Source organism: Buteo buteo, chromosome 4 (genome assembly GCF_964188355.1).
Source record: "Buteo buteo chromosome 4, bButBut1.hap1.1, whole genome shotgun sequence".
Lineage (NCBI taxonomy): Eukaryota > Metazoa > Chordata > Aves > Accipitriformes > Accipitridae > Buteo > Buteo buteo.
In genome coordinates, this window is record NC_134174.1 from 65949435 (window position 1) to 65965827 (window position 16393).

General features: G+C 51.5%; 1 protein-coding gene across 1 annotated transcript in view; it reads right to left on the bottom strand.

Annotated features, from left to right (window-relative positions):
• Positions 1-16049, bottom strand: part of FAM53B (family with sequence similarity 53 member B) — a 51258-nt gene extending 35209 nt beyond the window's left edge. Inside the window, exon 1 of the mRNA XM_075026581.1 lies at positions 15967-16049. The gene's annotated coding sequence lies outside the window, so the exon portion shown is untranslated. The remainder of the gene's footprint in view (positions 1-15966) is intronic.
• Positions 16050-16393: the final 344 nt, after the last annotated feature.

The window sequence follows — 16393 nt, forward strand, 5'->3', positions numbered from 1 at the left end:
CCAGGTTTAAAACCCACCCAAGGATGAGGAGCAGGAGGCTTTTTGGGAGGCTCCAGCCTTCTTCCAGCATTGGGGAAACCCCCAGAGCGAAGCTGCTGGTGCCCTCCTGCTCCCCTGCGCCATACCATAGATGGTTAAAGCACAGGACGGGGACTAAAAACGCTCGAGGTTTTTATTATTATCTGCCACAATCTGGGTCGTCCCTGATCCCGACACAGAGACAGGGATGCTTGCCGCGGAGCTGGACTCACTGTGTTTGGGAGCACGGGAAGCAAAGATCAAACAAGCACTCAGAGCAGCATGAAAGCAGTTAAGCAGGGTTCCTCGTTAACAGGGTATGATTTCTTCACAAATAATTATCTTTCCCTAAGGTAATGGTTAATGTTGCTGCAGCAGACTCCTATACACACCCAAGCGTGCGGCAGCCAGCAGGCAGGAACAGCGGCAAGTACAGGCAGACGTTCCCTGCCCGAGCCGGACAGGCTGCAGCGCACACCACTTCATACCTCCCCTCTCCCTGCTCCACTGCATCGCCTGCAATTAACACAAGCCTAACGATAACGCAGCAAACCGCTAGCAAGCTGGCAGTTAACACCACCCGACGTCGGGTCCGAGGCGCGTTTTTAGGTCTGGGCTCTTTTAACTACCTCTTGGTTGGGTTTTGAAACCATCCCCACTGAGAAACTGCAATAAAAAGGAAAACTTTCCAGTGAAATGTGATCTTTGGCTTCCCATCCTGCTCCACTGGGCTCCCGACACATGGCGTGACCCGGCACAGTCCTGCCCCGTCATGTCCTCTCGATGCAAACAAATCCTGTGGGACACAAACGCTTCTGCAGACCTGGGACGTTCTCCCTATTGATTCTGAGGAGGAAACTACTGTATATTTATAGACTGCAGGCTTGTACACACACACACACACATGCTAATAAAAACATACTCTTTGGGAACCATTAATTATTTTAAGAAATGTATTTCCTCATTTGCAATCAGATAAAGGAACTATCTCCATCCCTCCATCACGGTTAAGTTTAGACTTGGGCCACAGCCGCTGGGATGGACATGAGCTGTACAGAGCACCCGCGAGCAGCACTAGCACATGGAAATCCCCAAATCTGAGCACGCTATGCTTTTTCCATGGGTATTACTTCAAAATAGAGACCGAGCGGAAGCCTGTGTCATCTTTGCAGTTGCAGAGGTGGAAAGAGGCTTCTCTTAGAGCTGCTTTCTGGCCAGTATCACAGCAACAGGGTATTGGGCTTGGAAAAAATTACACTGCAAAAAGAGTAAGTCAGATGACCCAACTTTCACCCACAGGCTTGAAAGGTAATGCTTGTGAATAAATACGCTCCCTACAAGGTACCAGCAAGGAGTACAGCCCCAGAACTGCTCGCCGTGGGCAAACAGCCCTTCCCTGCAGGGAGGTCCCGCTCCCCGCACCACGACTGGCGCGGCGGACTCCAAGCACCACGCAGCCGTACCCCCTTCAGCTGCTACGCTGAAATGGATGGAAAAGACCTCGGGATTTAGCAAACTGTCTGTCGGATGCTCTGCCATGGCTGGAGGGAGCCTGAAGAGTAACCAACATCGCATACCCGTACATCTGACCTCCGGCAGTACTCTTTGGGAAGGCGACTGAGGACCAGCATCACAGATTTCCACTTGTTGTGGGACCACCGTCCTCTGTACAGAAAACATTCAACCCCCGTCCAGCTCCAATAATCCATCTCCAGACAGACACACCGACATAAAACCTATTTACAGCCAGAAAGGGCACACAGGAACGAGGCGCCGGAGCCGTATTTTGCATACTGATACACCTTGCAAACAGCACAGCGGGATCGCTCTCGGAATATAAATCACCCGCCCCTGCTGAATTTTTAATGCTGCTCAAAGCCTTCAGTGAAAAAGCCACAACCCATGCGGGACCCCGCTTCCTACCCCATGCCCCAGCACTGTTCCCTGTGCTGTGCCTGAAAAAATACTCAGGCACCCTTTTGACTGCACAGAAAGTTTTCTTAAACCCCTGCAAGTGGAAAAGGGAAGCATTCCTGACCTTTACTTTCTGAATGGAACCAAGAGCTGCCCGTCCCTCTCTGGGCAGAGGATTTCCAGCCTTTTCCAAATCCCTCCCAAACTCTGTGAAGGAGGAGGAAGGACAAACACCCAAGGCGAGCCTTCATCCTCCGTGTAGCCGCGGACTTGGCTCCATCGCCACCAGCAGCGTCATTCCAAAACGCTACGGTGCAACTGAGAGCATGCTTCGGCTCAGCAAAAAAATATTCCCGTCGCCACACCGTGAACTCCAGCTGTACGGCTCTGGAGAGCCAACGCTGATGCTACACAAAGGCACGAGGTGCTTCGGGAGAAAAGGCTGGAGCAAGCCAAGTCTCCCGGCTCGGCGCATCTTCTGGCAGCCGCTGCCCCGAGGTTTGTCACAGGGCAGGAGGGTTCAGTAACGCCGGTTCAAAAGTTGCAAAATGCCACCAAAGGAGCAACGAATGCGAGCAAAGACAGACGTAGCAGTTTGATGTAAAATGCTCTCCGAGAGGAAAAGCAGTAAATGCAGCTTGGCAGTGGAAAACACCAACCTCGCCTCCTCCGAGCAGAACGCGATGGGCTGAGCGAAATGCTGCTGTGATCGCAAAGTTTATTTAACGCAGTTTAGACGCCCACGACTGAAGAACCAATCCTAATCCCTCCGGGTCAAACTCTGAGCAGGTTTCTAAGGCTTAACCACACCCCCTACCTCACCAACTAACCAGAAATTCCCCTCCTGCTACGTGCAAATCGCAATTTCTCCGTGCAGACGGACTGTTGCTGAACCCAGGCACACCGCAGCCAGCCAACCCCCCTAACGTCACAGGTGACTTACAAGGAATTGGGGGAAATAGCCAAAACTGGTTACTCCAGTTGAAAATTGTGAGGTTTAAGGCATTCTACAGAGCATCATGTTGCAATTTTTATCCGCGTTAAAAATCATGCCCTCCTCCCCATCCTCCCACTCCTTAGGAGGGATTTGGGGCTACACTGAATCACCTCATTGCACAGCCTGTCTCACCATCAGTGCTTTGGACCATGCCGACAGGTACATCTTCAATTTGTGGATTCATTGTGTTACGAATTTGGAAAAATCCTTGAAGCCCATCATTTGCATGTAGCTAAGCGCGGGCTCATTTCCTCACTCGGGCAATAATTTGCCTTCTGCAGCAGGGCTGAGAGGTGCTCAGCTCTGGGCAGTTTGCTCCTCTTGCTTGAGCACTCTTCCACATCGTTAGTGAATATTGGTTTTAGTTACGGGATAAAAATCTCCAATAAACGTGAAACATGCCATTCAGGGCCCGAGAAGAAGTCTTTACGCTCTGAAAATGCCCCATGGACTAGTCCCGAGTAAACAGGATCATGAGTCAGCGCACGTGACTTCAAAGGACAGAATTTCCATGGATGCAGCCGCGTCAGGATCGTCCCCCGGGACTCCGTCAAGAGGAAAGAGCTGCCCCAGGCTGCCCAGCCTTCGGAGCAGAAAGGCTGCAGCACCGTCCTGTCTTGCCCTGAGCCCGTAGTTACCTCCTCCTGCTCCACAGGGTCTTCCCCAGCTCCTGGAAGGGCAAGCACAGTCCTGCCGAGAGGCAGGAGACCACGCGTCCCGCACAGCGCTCCCCTCCTGCCCGGCAAAGCCTTGGGCTCACCACATGCTCCAGCTACTCGGAAATTACCAGCCAAAGAAAACGAATAAAGAAACGTCCTCCTCTGCCTCCTGCTTGCAGCTAGGCTAGACTTTTCCAGGGCTATCAAGATAAAGACGTACTTTCGGCATTAATTAGTAAGTAAAAGACTTGCCTACAACTTAACATTTTTCATGGCCGGCATAGCAAAGGGGAAAGCAGCGACGGGTTGTGTTTAAGACGAGCATTACTCCGTAGGTCTGCACGGCTTTGAGAACCGCATCACCTCGTTGCTTACGACCAACAGCTTCCCACAGGAACGGAGGTTCTCACCAACGCATGCCGCAGGGCTGCCAGCACAGAGCCAACCTCTACAGCCACACTAACAAAATCCACAGCCAGAAGGAGCCCGAGGTTTACCGCAACAGCATCCATCTCGAGGGGTCACGTTAGGAACAGAAAATACGATGTATAGCCACCATGGATGGCCACGTGCAACCTGGCTTAAGGAGGTCTGAGGTTAACCCTTGCTACCAGGAACTGCTAAAGTACCCGGGTCCTGCCCACAACTGTAAATTAATTACTAAGCAAATAAAAATATCTATAATTTCAGTCCAACCCCTGGCTCCAAGCGCCTGGGCAACTGCCTCAACCCGACGCCGAAGTCACGCAAGGCAGCGGGTCCCCAGCACCCTGAGCCCCAAAACACACGTCCAAACACCCGCAGCATCGAGGGAGAGCCTGAAGTCCAAGCTCACACACAGCAGACCTGCACGTTTGGGTTGGACCTCGTCTGTAGGCAAGCTCTCACTGAAAAGAAATAAGAGCAATTAAGGAAAATTACACACCGTCTAGTTGAGTAAAACACATCAGGTTTATTGCCCCCGTGCTCTTAGGGAATAGGAGTGGCAGGGGAAAGACTCCCTTACACACGAGCAGCGGAAAGGGACTGAAAGGACAGGGTTGGGGCAGAGGTGCTTTGTCTCAACATCTTAGCTCGAAGAAAATGGTGCTGGCAGTGACTTTGCCTTTTCCTCCCTGGCAACTGAAAAGGAAAAGAAGAGAGCAAAATTAGTCATCGCAAAACAGCAACCGGCAAGCGAGAGGCACGAACGAGGAAACTGCTGGTCTCCAGCGGAGAGGTGCGACGTGACTACGCAGGACCCAGCTCGCTGCACAAAAACTCATGCACGGTAGTTACAAAGAAGAGCACACGCGTTCGGAGCACTAACATGGGGTCTTCAATACCTCTTGGTCCCAGGGACCCCCCCCAGGAACGCAGCCCTCCCAGCAGCCACGCTGGCTTGGGGACACACGCTGCCAGTATTTCTGCACGGCACCGCGTGGGCCATATAGACATATCCGACAGGATGCTCTTAGTCTCAGCGACTGTAGAAGTGGCACATTCTCTTTGAGCAAACCTGTAATCATCGCCTAATCCACTCATTAGGGGATTGCTTCTAATTTCGAGTAGCATTTCCAAGGAATATTGGAAATAATGGGCCAAGGGTTGTCTCTGGAGAAGAGCAGCTGAAGCAGAAGCAGAAGTCCAGCCTGCTGGTCCAACAAACCATCTCACCTTTCTGTTTTGTTTTCTGGTTTTTTTTTTTCCCTATTGTAAGATTTATTACAAGAATTTGCAATGGTCTGTGAGACACTGTGAGTGTTGGCCACGCTCCCAAAAGCTGAGGAATTGCTGAATTGAGAATTGCTTTGGCTGCTTAATCTCAACAACTAGGGACGCTGAACAAGCCAGCAGAGTCCAGGTTTACTTTTAATTACCACTCAGAGCGTGCTGCTCTAGTAAACAGACACAAAAAACAATTCTTGTTTCTTCCTTATATTCTTTTCCCATATACAACCCAAAACGTCTGAGACGGAGAGAGTAAACACAGCCTCACCACGCCATTTTTACAGACTCGCTTCTCAAGCATAAACAATTTCAAATAGCACATAAACCCATCTTAATACCTACCTCTAACACGGCGTCCACGTACTTACAGCCAGATAATAACGCTTTGAGGGTTGGGGGGGGGGGCTTCTTGGCCAGCCCGGGCTTCCTTGCTTACTCCAAAAGTCTTGGGGTCTCTGCATGTCTTGGAGCTGCAAAGCGGGTTCAGTGCTGCAACGCCGACTATAATGCTTTCTCCTCATCGGCGACCACCAAAAAACCACTACACGGACCAAGCACGAGCAAGATCTGGGACATCTCGTAACATAATTGAGGAAAGCTTGCCAACCGCCAGAACACCACCATCCCTCTCCGAACAGATTTGGATACTGCTCGCAAGTCAGGCTTCTCCCTTTTTTGAGGCTGAGCTGCAGAATCGGTAGAGGCTGACGGCCCCTAAAGAAATATCTGAGTTCAAAGCAGGGAAATACTGATGTATGCATCGATTGCCAGACCTCACATCATCTCCTACCACTTCCCCTTTATGGATAAATAAATACGCTAAGATTGCAGAACCTTCCTGTGAAGCCCAGCAAAATAATCACTTAGGACCTTCCAAAAATTGAAATTATCTACCTGAACTAGGCAGGCAACATTTCAAGAGTTTCAAATGCTTTCAGCAGACGGTCTCTGTGCCCACAGAGGGCACGACACATGCCGGCCGTCACCTGCAAACCCTACGAGACCACTGTTTGCATCAGACCAAAGTACTTCAGCTCTCGGGCCATCTCCGGAGTGTCATTCCTCAGCTGAAAAATAGCTTTCAAAGAGCTCCTCGGCTCCTGAAAGACGAACCTAGAGCCTTTATTACTCCTCCTAGCGACTGAAAGGCACATTGCCCTGCTGTTTGTCCGTTCGTTGCCATCAACGTCGGCAAGAGGCAGGTACGGCAGTGGCACGGCCGCGGAGGGAAGGAAGGATTCCTCCGGGGCTGGGAAACCTTTGCCCACGCTGCCACCTCCATCTCTCTGGCACACCGGGAATAAATTTCCGAGCCCTGCATCTTACATAAATCTCTTTAATGAACGAGGAGCCAAACATCTGTGAGTTGTCTGAATTAGCACGAATTTGGCAGACCGAACAGCAAACTTGTATCGCCCCGCAGCCTTCAAATTTCTTGTTTTCCTCGGGTTCATTAAATACATAACAATCTGTTACCAGAAGACGGCTCCTACGTGCACGGGCTGCCAAGGAGCCGGTTTCGATAGCTCTGGTGGCAAAGGGGGAACGTGTGAGGAGGAGAAGGGGCTCTTCCTAATTCAGCAGGGCAAGGAGACGAGGGGTTGCAAGCACCCTGCCTCCTCCAGCAACCTCCCGCTGCACGGCAAGGCTATTTCCAGCACATAAACCTGGTGCAGCCAAAGCCGGAGGTGATTTTGGGAAGCTTTGAGGGGAACAGAGCTTAAGAGCGTGGGACAGGCAGGGGGGAGATGACTTCAAAAGCCAAGGACGTCCCGCAGCGTCATCCCAGCTGGGTGAGATGATCACGACGCATCCAGACGGAGAAATCCAAACTCTGCGAGGGTTATTTGTACCTGCGAGCAGAGCCCTGGGCATACAGCATCCCCGATACTTGGGGAAATCAGGGGTTTCCCGCTGCTGCTGGGCAAACCTGGCAGCACGGAGCCTGGGCACGCAGCGAAGGCATCGCCAGCACCAAGCTGCGGGCAGAATGGTCCCATGCTGGGATGGGGAATAGTACTGGAGGCTTCACCTTCCCTCAAAGGAAGTCTTTCGCTATGAGGAAGAAGTCAAAGCAAACACCCACTCACCGTGTTTACCCATTTAAATCAAAGCCAAAGCGGCACCGAAACGCGCCCGACAGCATTTCCACAGAGTCATTCATTGAGAGTCTGGACTTGGGTTTCAGCTGGTGTTTTTAATATTGCAGGGAGACGCTTGTGAGGCTGGAATAATACAGAATCTGTTGCTATAATATACTCTCAGCTCCCGGGAGGTGTCAGCAGCACGTAGAGCCCAAACCTCCTGCAGGTTTGGCTCCTCTGGGGCTTCCCAAGGGCCGGGCAGCGGAACATTTTCCCCCATGCCACTGCGAGCCTGGGGTACGGCTCCAGCGAGGTACCCCACCAGGCGATCGCCCAGCCAGAAAAGTAATGCTCGCAGAGGACAGTTTTCCCAGTGTTGGGATGCTTCATCCCCTGGAGGTGCTTAATTCCCACCAGGATGAGCCCCACTATAGCTTGGCACCCATAAAAGCTCAGATTTTGCAGCCCGTCTTGGAGATGAGAGAAAGAAACCTATCCAGCAGTAAGAGCAAATGAAAACAGTCCCTGCTTTTATTTGGGCTGGCAGAAACACCGTCCTGCCCAGCCTTCCTCGAGCTCATTTATGACAGTGTGAACATGCAGTAAAGGGAGGGAAAAAAAAATAAAATATATATATATATAAAAAAAAAATCTGCATTTTCCACCCCAAGAGTCTCCATCTCTGGATACTCTCCACATCCCTCCCACTGCACAGGTGAAAATCAGGAGGAGAAACGGATTCCTTGGTGTCGTGGAAATGGGAAGCACAAAGGACAGAGGGGTCAGTCCCAGCACCAGTGTGGTGTGAACCATGAAGTCCCCTCCTGAGACAGCATCCCGAGGAGAACTGACCTAAATGCTGCATCTCAACCCGGTTCCAAAGCTGCCAGCAGGCTATCGGGAAGGGAATCAACGCCAGGTATTTTGTCAGTGCACAAACATAAATGATTGCCCAGTACAAACAGGGCAGCAAAATTGTCCACCTTCATCATATGGAAAAACACCTATCAACTTGCTACACTAACGAGCGAAGGAATTAATGAATCCTAGAATTTGTAAATCATTTTGAAGTCCCTAAAATACTGACACCACCTTAAAATGCATGAGACTGCAAGTTAAACGTCAGGCTCTGTTAGAAAATGAGATACAGGGGGTTTTTTATAGACATTAAGGACAACCAGAAGTCCCACTGACAACATTGCTCCACAGTCAGAAAGAGCAGCAGGAACATCAGTCACGATGCAGACAAGGGAGAAATGGTCAATATATACTTTAATGCTGTCCTAAGGAGAAAGTAAAACGATACGGTCACATTTGTCAAGAGTAACCCGGGATGATATTAAACAGCAGGCACTAAATATAGATCTTTCTTAAACAACGGCTCCAAATAATTTACACCTTCAACTTTTATACGATCGTGCCAAAAAGTCTTCCGAGCCATCACCGCCGATGTTCCCAGAGGACAGGCACAAGCCAGAGTGGTAAATGTGATGGCCCTGAGAAAAGGAGCCCTGCAAGGCTCCGGTTCCAGTCCAAGGACGGAGAGTCAGGACGCACAGCTAACAACCCTGAGAAAAGAGCTCTCATCTCGCTCGATGGCTTTGCGCCGGTACAAGGGAGCGCTGGTAACACAGACTTGATTAAAGCGCATCGAAATGGAGGACAGTTATCGATAACTACTAAACTGACACATCTCAAACAGACCCGCAAATAAACAGGCAGTACTGGCTTCAGCAAGAACTAGACTTTCACCTTATGTCATGTAATATTTCTGGCAGTAATTGGGAAGGAAACAGGAAAATCAGTGCTGTGTAAGTGACTCAAAACTGGCAGAGCACTACATACGGAGAACAACTTGATGATACACGACGGAGAGAGGCAACCAGCACAGTTTAACTGAGATGTTAAGATACGTACGCCTTAAAGAAATAAATTACTTAAAAGACACTCACCTCAAAGGCAGGGGCACATCCCCAGGCTCCTGCACCGCGCAGTGGATTATCAAGGCTGGATAAATTGGGGATCTCCAGGAGGAGAAGAGACGGTATTGCCTCTGTGTTCTGCACTCCACGACCACTCCAGGCAACTGGAGCCTTCTGCCGTGGCTGGTTAAGGTCTGGAGAAGACCCCAGGAGTAACTGAGGGGCTTGAAGACATGGGTACAGCGCAAGACTGGGGGGAACATCGAGTGGTAACTGCTCAGGAACGACCTGGCCGCCTTCAGAGAGGGAAGGAGATGCCGAGCAGGTCCTTCAGAGGGAGCAGACCTGCGCTGTAACACCACCCGGCACTGCGGGAAGTCAGAACTAGGCAGATTCAAAGGGTAAAGTGCAATTTTTTCCTGAACAGCATGGACAATAATCACTGCAATAAATTACCAGCATAATAAATGGCTGCGGCGGGTTCTCAATCCTCGCTGTGTTTTTATCTCTGCACTGGATGGCTTTTCTAAAAGACGTGCTCCAGCAGGAATTAATTCAGAAAATTACTAAAACTAGCGATACACAGAGCAGTGTCCAGGAGCGCAGCTCTCCTGGCTCGCTGCCCTACGCCTCGAGTGAGCTGCTCCATCCCCGTGCCCAGCAGTCCCCATGTCCCGGTACGGTCCCCTGTCGCCTTCACAGTCTATCGTGGGGGTACGCAAGAGACGGGCACAGGGAGGGCATCAACAGCGCAATCCATCACGCTGGAGTGTTGGAATTTTTTTTTTTAAATGATGTTTAAAATACTTAGCAATTCACCTGAAACCTCCATGGGAAAAGTAATCTTCTACCAACAATATAAACCATGCGCAACCAAAAACGTGGGTGATAGTTTCTAAATGAAGCTATCGGTAACTGTAAATCTTCATTAACCACAATACTTTCGCTCCAAGAAGTACCATCCATCACATTGTATTTCAATTATAACACAACTGATAGTCCAATAAAGAGATAATCTTTTTCTGAACTAACAGAGAGGCTGCAAAACCAAATGTGGATATTCCTAATGCTTTCTGTATCTCCATAATTGTAACGGATCTTCAGCTTTGGCACACAATTGTAGCTTTTGGCATCTACTTAATAGTATTAAAACTTGTCCTTTCAAAAATGTTATACAATATTCATTTGTAATGGCTCAGAGAAAAAAAGCGTGCAATACTGGGGTTAATAATATATATACTTGAAGTAATTTTATAGCATGGACAACTACTACCCAGCACACCAGGAGGCTATTTTCAGTAATGTTAAGGCAAACACGCAAATACAAAACTCAGTTATTGTGACTTTCCCACATCACCTGAAACGAGAAATTGCTACCACCCCCTGGCCTAACTGCGCTGCTAAGCTGTCCTAACCCCAGAGGAGCCTAGTTGTCTTCATTAACGCCGTTTCCCTTCCCTAACATTTCCCAGCGGTGCAGAAAAACGATGACAGCGGTTGTACAACTGGGGCAACTGAGGCAGAGGAGCACGAAGGCTTGTCTCGGGTCACTGCAAGAGTTGTCATGGGGAAAAGGACAAAAAAAGAAATTTCTTAAATGCAAGGAAGCACATAATCTGCTTTAACTCGTCCCTGAGAAGACCTTGGATTTAGGAGCAGGATGAGGGGTGCGTCTCCTAACCCCCCCAGTCCAGACCAGCGGCTGAGACCAGAGCAAGCTGCTGGTGCACCCTGACAGCGGCATCGTTCTGCACCACCACCCCTGAGCCCCGCTCCTCCTCTGCCATTGAAAGGATTTTTGGTCCTTCCTTTCGAGGGCTGGTTTTGAGCAGAGAGAGGGAGAGCAAGTTTTCCAGCTGCCGGATCGAAGTTCGCCAGATTTCATTTTTTACAAACCCTAGGAGACGTAACCATATATAAGCACAAAACGGCCACAAAGTAAAACTCTTCTTTCACCACCGTCCCATACCTACCGCACAGCGCAAGCCCTGAACTTTGGCTGCTGAAAGCAAAAGCTATGGCCAGGAGCCACGGATACAGGGAACGATACAGCCCAAGGGATGCTTCAAAAGGACTACAGAGGAGTGACACCAATGATGCTGCTACATTTAATCCTCTAAAAGCAAAAAACCATGACCAAGTCTCCCTTGGGCGTATTTTTGGGGGAGAGGGGGCATAGAAACTCAATGCACCAGAACAGATTTTTTGCACTCCCTCAGCCAGCCCTTAAACCACCCCTCAAATATAGCGATTAGGGAGCCAGACTCACCCGGGTACCCCCCACCCTGCGCAGGGACCCACAGCCTGCGGTGCCGGGAGCAGCCGTGCTTCGTGCCGGCTCCGCTGCTCCTCCAGGTCAGTCTAACGCAGATTCCTCCTTCCGTGCATTTCAACAGAAACTTCTAACATATCAAACCTTATTTATCTTATATAGCATATGTTAGATGCCTAAGGCGCGGTATCTTATGTATATAACATCGCAAACTTCATAGGCTTCAAAACTCGTGGATGAAAAACCCGAAGCCAGGAGAAATTCTGGCTGTAAATTAATTGCGTGATGACACTTCTTAATTTTCAATACCTGCTTCACCTGTTGATGACTAAAGGCTCACGCATCCACAGCCTGTACTATCAGAGCTCGCACCAGCTTGGCGGGGCTTCAGAAATAAGCTCTTGCCTGGGAATTTTTGTCTCTCTAAAGGCAGCCAACTCGTAAAAGTTTGGAAAAACAAAACAGCCCAAGGATCTGCTCTCTGGTTCACTGTACCAGAGCCACGTTCTGCATTGCTGCTCTAAGCAAATAGCTGGGTCGCAGGCAGCCAGGCTACAACTGCAGACACATAGTGTGACCTTGGAAAAGTCCTTTTTCATAATTATAACACAGCCACAGCTCAGAGGGGTACTTGAGTGCAGAACCGGAGCGCCAGGGCTCAGGTCTGCCGCTGCCCGGACCACTTTCGAGGAATTTAGGGAAGGTCTCATCTCTAAAGAGAGCGGTGGTGGCACTCTCGCCGTGCCATGCTGGGGTCGGCGGGGAGCGGGCTCGGGCAGGGGGGGCTCCCCAGGGGGGAGCAGCCCGTCAGGGCTTAATGACCCAGCAGGCTCGCAAGCGCAGATGAGCAGCATGGTGGAAAAATTCCCTTCTCTTTGCCCCATTAGTTTATATTTAGCTCTCCGGGGAGCAGACGCGCCGGAGGAGCTGTTGTTTTGGTGATATTTTTGCACGGCCCCGCGGGGACCCCCGCGACGTGAACCGCGGCGTGCCAGGGGAGGCTGCCAAGAAACGGCTATCGCCGCCTCGCGCCACCACCACATCGGACCAGGCACGTGAGACCGCCGATAGTCACGGCCCTCCGCTACTCGTCAGACCTCCTTTTTTTTTTTTTTTTTTTTATTTGTTCTGTTTCCCCGAGTCAGCAGGCTTGCTTCCTCTTCCTCCCCATTTTGGGAGAGAAAGGAGCAAAAAAAGAAAAAGAAAAAAAAAAAAAGGCAGCCAAGAAGAGCTCGCTTGAGGAGCTAGAGAGGAGCAACCTCCCCAGCTCCTCTGCTGGCCTCGTTCCCCACGGCCACGGGAACAAAACGTGGGCTTGTCTTTCTGGAGGTATTTTCAACTATTTCAACCCTAGTTTTGGTGAGGGCAGACCTGTTGCAAAGGCTCTGCTTCCCCTCTCCCTCCCCTGGGACGTGGGAAGGAGATTCGACCTCTCCGGGCTGAGCTCTCCGAAGAGCCAGGAGCATCTCTGGCACCTCACCCTGCCCCAGCCTGTTGGTCCAAAGTCTGCTTTGCCACAGATTAATGTTCATTAGGACTATTTCCCAGCAAAATCGTTCTATAAACCATGTGATACGGAAGGGGGAAGGGAACAAGACCAAAACTGGCCCTTTCGACTTAGGGTGCCCTCTTTCCTACTTGAGATTTTACAAGGGAAGTACAAACTACCCCCATCCCGATGGAGATCAAGTAAAGAAACTCCATACAACATTACAAGAAAGAAAGAAAAAGGAAGAACAGCCTCAAACCACGCAGCTGTCATTTGAGAAATCCGAAGTCAACCAGTAATAATAAAATGGACAAATTGGATAAAACCAATTCCCCTCCATCCCCCTTCAGGACAGGGTCCATCCTGCCTGTTCTGCACAGAAATACAGGTGTTTCGGCAAAAAACTGTACGTCTCGTTCTACCTATACCTTTGCTGAAAGTGAAGCAAGCCCTTGATACTAAAAAAATTAATTACGTATAATTAACCAAAGCAGATTTGGGGATTTATATTGGTATATGTTTACCTATTTGCATGCGTGTGTATATATGCACGTGTATTTTTTTATGCACATGTATTTATTTATGCAGGTATCCACACCTGCACATTAGCCTACATCAGTGCTGTCTCTGGCCTGCAGTCTGCCTGATCTCCATATATAAAAATCTGGATCTCACTCACACAAATCAATTACCTACTGAATCAATTTGCCCCGATTTTCCACGCAAAGTTTTTCATTCGACAGCCTGATCTTCCTCCCAAAGGCCATCCGCTTTCTATAACGGACGCGGTTCCTGGACACCTTGGCCCTGTGCAGAGCGGGAAGTTGCCGAAGTTTCCCTCCTTTCTCCGGGTTTAACCTGGAATTGAGAAAGTCCGGACCCAGGGATTCAGCTGCAAAACCGCCGGCACGCGTGGCCGTGCCCCACACGGCGTCCTTCTCTCCTTTGAAGTGGAGAGAAGGAAGCAATTCCACAGCAGGGTGTTTTGGTTGGGTTTTTTCTGGTTGGGTTTCCCCCCCACACTGTTGAAAGCCAGGAGGCTGTGTCCTTCTCCAAGAGAAATGCCTCCAGCACGGGGTGAACAGCCCTAATCCTGCATCCCTGAGCCCGGCCGCACCGGAGCCGGGTCTAACACACCCACCACCGCAAGCATCCTCAGGCTCTGGAGGACTTTTAAAACCAAAGAAATAAATCAGAAGCTCTCTTCAAGCCTACAGTGAGCCACGACAGGTAATAACAGAGCAAACCGCTCTGAAATTCAGGTTTTTTACTATCGCTCTAATTAACCTGTTTCGTGACCCACCCCAAATATTTTCGCTAGAAACATTATCTACATTGTTTGGGGGTTTCTTTATTTCTTTTTCCAGCGCTCAGCCAAGCCCTGCTAAATAGTTCTGCCCGCGTCAGAGGCGAGCCAAGGGAATCTGGGCTTTGCGATCGGAGGGAACGCGGCGGCAGCCTCCTGCGCTCGGAGATACCCGATATTGGGGAGAGGCGGGCGGAGGTGCTCGCAGCCCTCCGCGTTTTTACTGTATTATCGCAAGACACCGCTACCTCTGCAATTTGCAAGTAGTTTTTAATCTGTCAAAATAGACTTCTGTTATTGTTTGAGGATTCAAAAGGAAAATATGCACATCTGGTTTCAATCGCAAACTGAAGTTTGGTCTATCAGCCTATTTCATAACAAATTACGCTGACTTTTTACTCCAGAGGATTTCCTAAGGAGGGGATGCTCTGCCAAGGTACACCAGCCTCCGCGGAGGCCGCACGGCACAGAGAGAGACAGCGGCACTACCCAGCGACAGGCACCGTGCTGTCGCAAACTCGCTCTCTCCGTCGAGTAAATTAAATCTTAAAATTATCGAGGAGAAAACCCTGATTCATGAAATCTTCGCGGACAGCTGTACGTGAAATCTTCACGTAGCGTCTAATTCGAACGACCTGACGTCACCGAATGGAGAAACAAGACTTACGGACTTTCTAGGACAACTCGGCTGCCAGAGCACTTTCCACAGCAAGGAGCTCCGGTGTCTCGCCGCAGCACCGGAGACCCCCCCCGGGAGGGTGGGGGGCACAGACCCGCGCCCCTTCCTCCACGCCACGAGCTACCTCACCCACGCCAGGCGTGAAAACCGTGGCAAGCGTGCGCGACGGCCCCGGCTGGGCTGGAGAGCATCTCTGTGGGGATGCTCAATCACGGCCGCTGCTCTCCCGGGCTGCAGCCCCCCCCCCAGCCTGGGGAATTCTGCACCGAGCCCCCCGACCTGCCAAGTTTGAGCCCGGTTGAACATCGCTCTCGGCCGGGAGAAAGGAAAGCACGTGTTGATGCATTCGGAGGAAGAAATTAGAGAGGCAAAGGCAGAGGAATCCGAGGAGGGGAGGCACGCTTGCTCCCCACGCGCAAAAAAAACTTTGGAGAGGAGACCTTCTCACCCCCACCCGCGACACCCCCGGCACGCCGGGACCTCATCCCGAAAAGGGTTTTCTCCCACGGCAAGGGCTGAGCATCCCGGCAAAGCAACCCCCGGCCACACACCGGCAGCCCCCCCCCGTTCCCGTTCCCTCCGGGCTTCTCCTCCGCGGGACCGGGGCCGAAAACCGGCTTGGGGCCGGGGGGGGGGGCGGGGGGGGGACGGACACGGGGGACGCGGGGCTCGGCGGCACAAAGGCGGACAACCCCCCCCAGCCCGCTTCTCCGGGGCGGAGACGGGAGAGAAGAAGCGGAGACCCCCGGCGGGGCCGAGGATGCGCAGCGGGGGGGGGGGGGGGGGGGGGTAATATGGGGACCCCGGGGAGGGCAGATGGCCCCGCCGCCCTTTGTCCCCCGCTCCCCGGGATGTAGCCGGTGGGACCCCCCCTCCCTCCTCCTGCCACGAGTGACAGCGCGACCGGGGCGCTTACCGCGGTGATGGTGGGTGGGTGGCGGCCCGGCCGCGGGCACCGCTCGGAGCCGCGCTCCCTCTGCCGCCGCCGCCGTGCTGCGGGCGGGGCGGAGGGAGGGAAGGGAAGGGAAAAGGAGGAGGAAATGCGCTTGTCACTTCCTGAGCGGGGCCGGCGGAGGCAGGGCCCGGCCCGGCACCTGCGGAGCACGGCGGGGAAATAAATCAGACCCCCCCCCCCCGCCCCGGCTCCGCCGGTGCGAGGTAAGGGGGGGTGGGAAAGGAGCTGAGGTTCTGGGGGTTAAACGTCGCTCGCAGCCAGTGTGTGTATGGGGGTGTTGGGGAGGGGAAGCAAACCAATCAAACCCCAAATTAATAAAAAAAAAATAAAAAAAAGCGAGTCCGAGCAGCGCCCGGCGCGGTGGTGGGCAGGCACCGCTCTCCTCCTT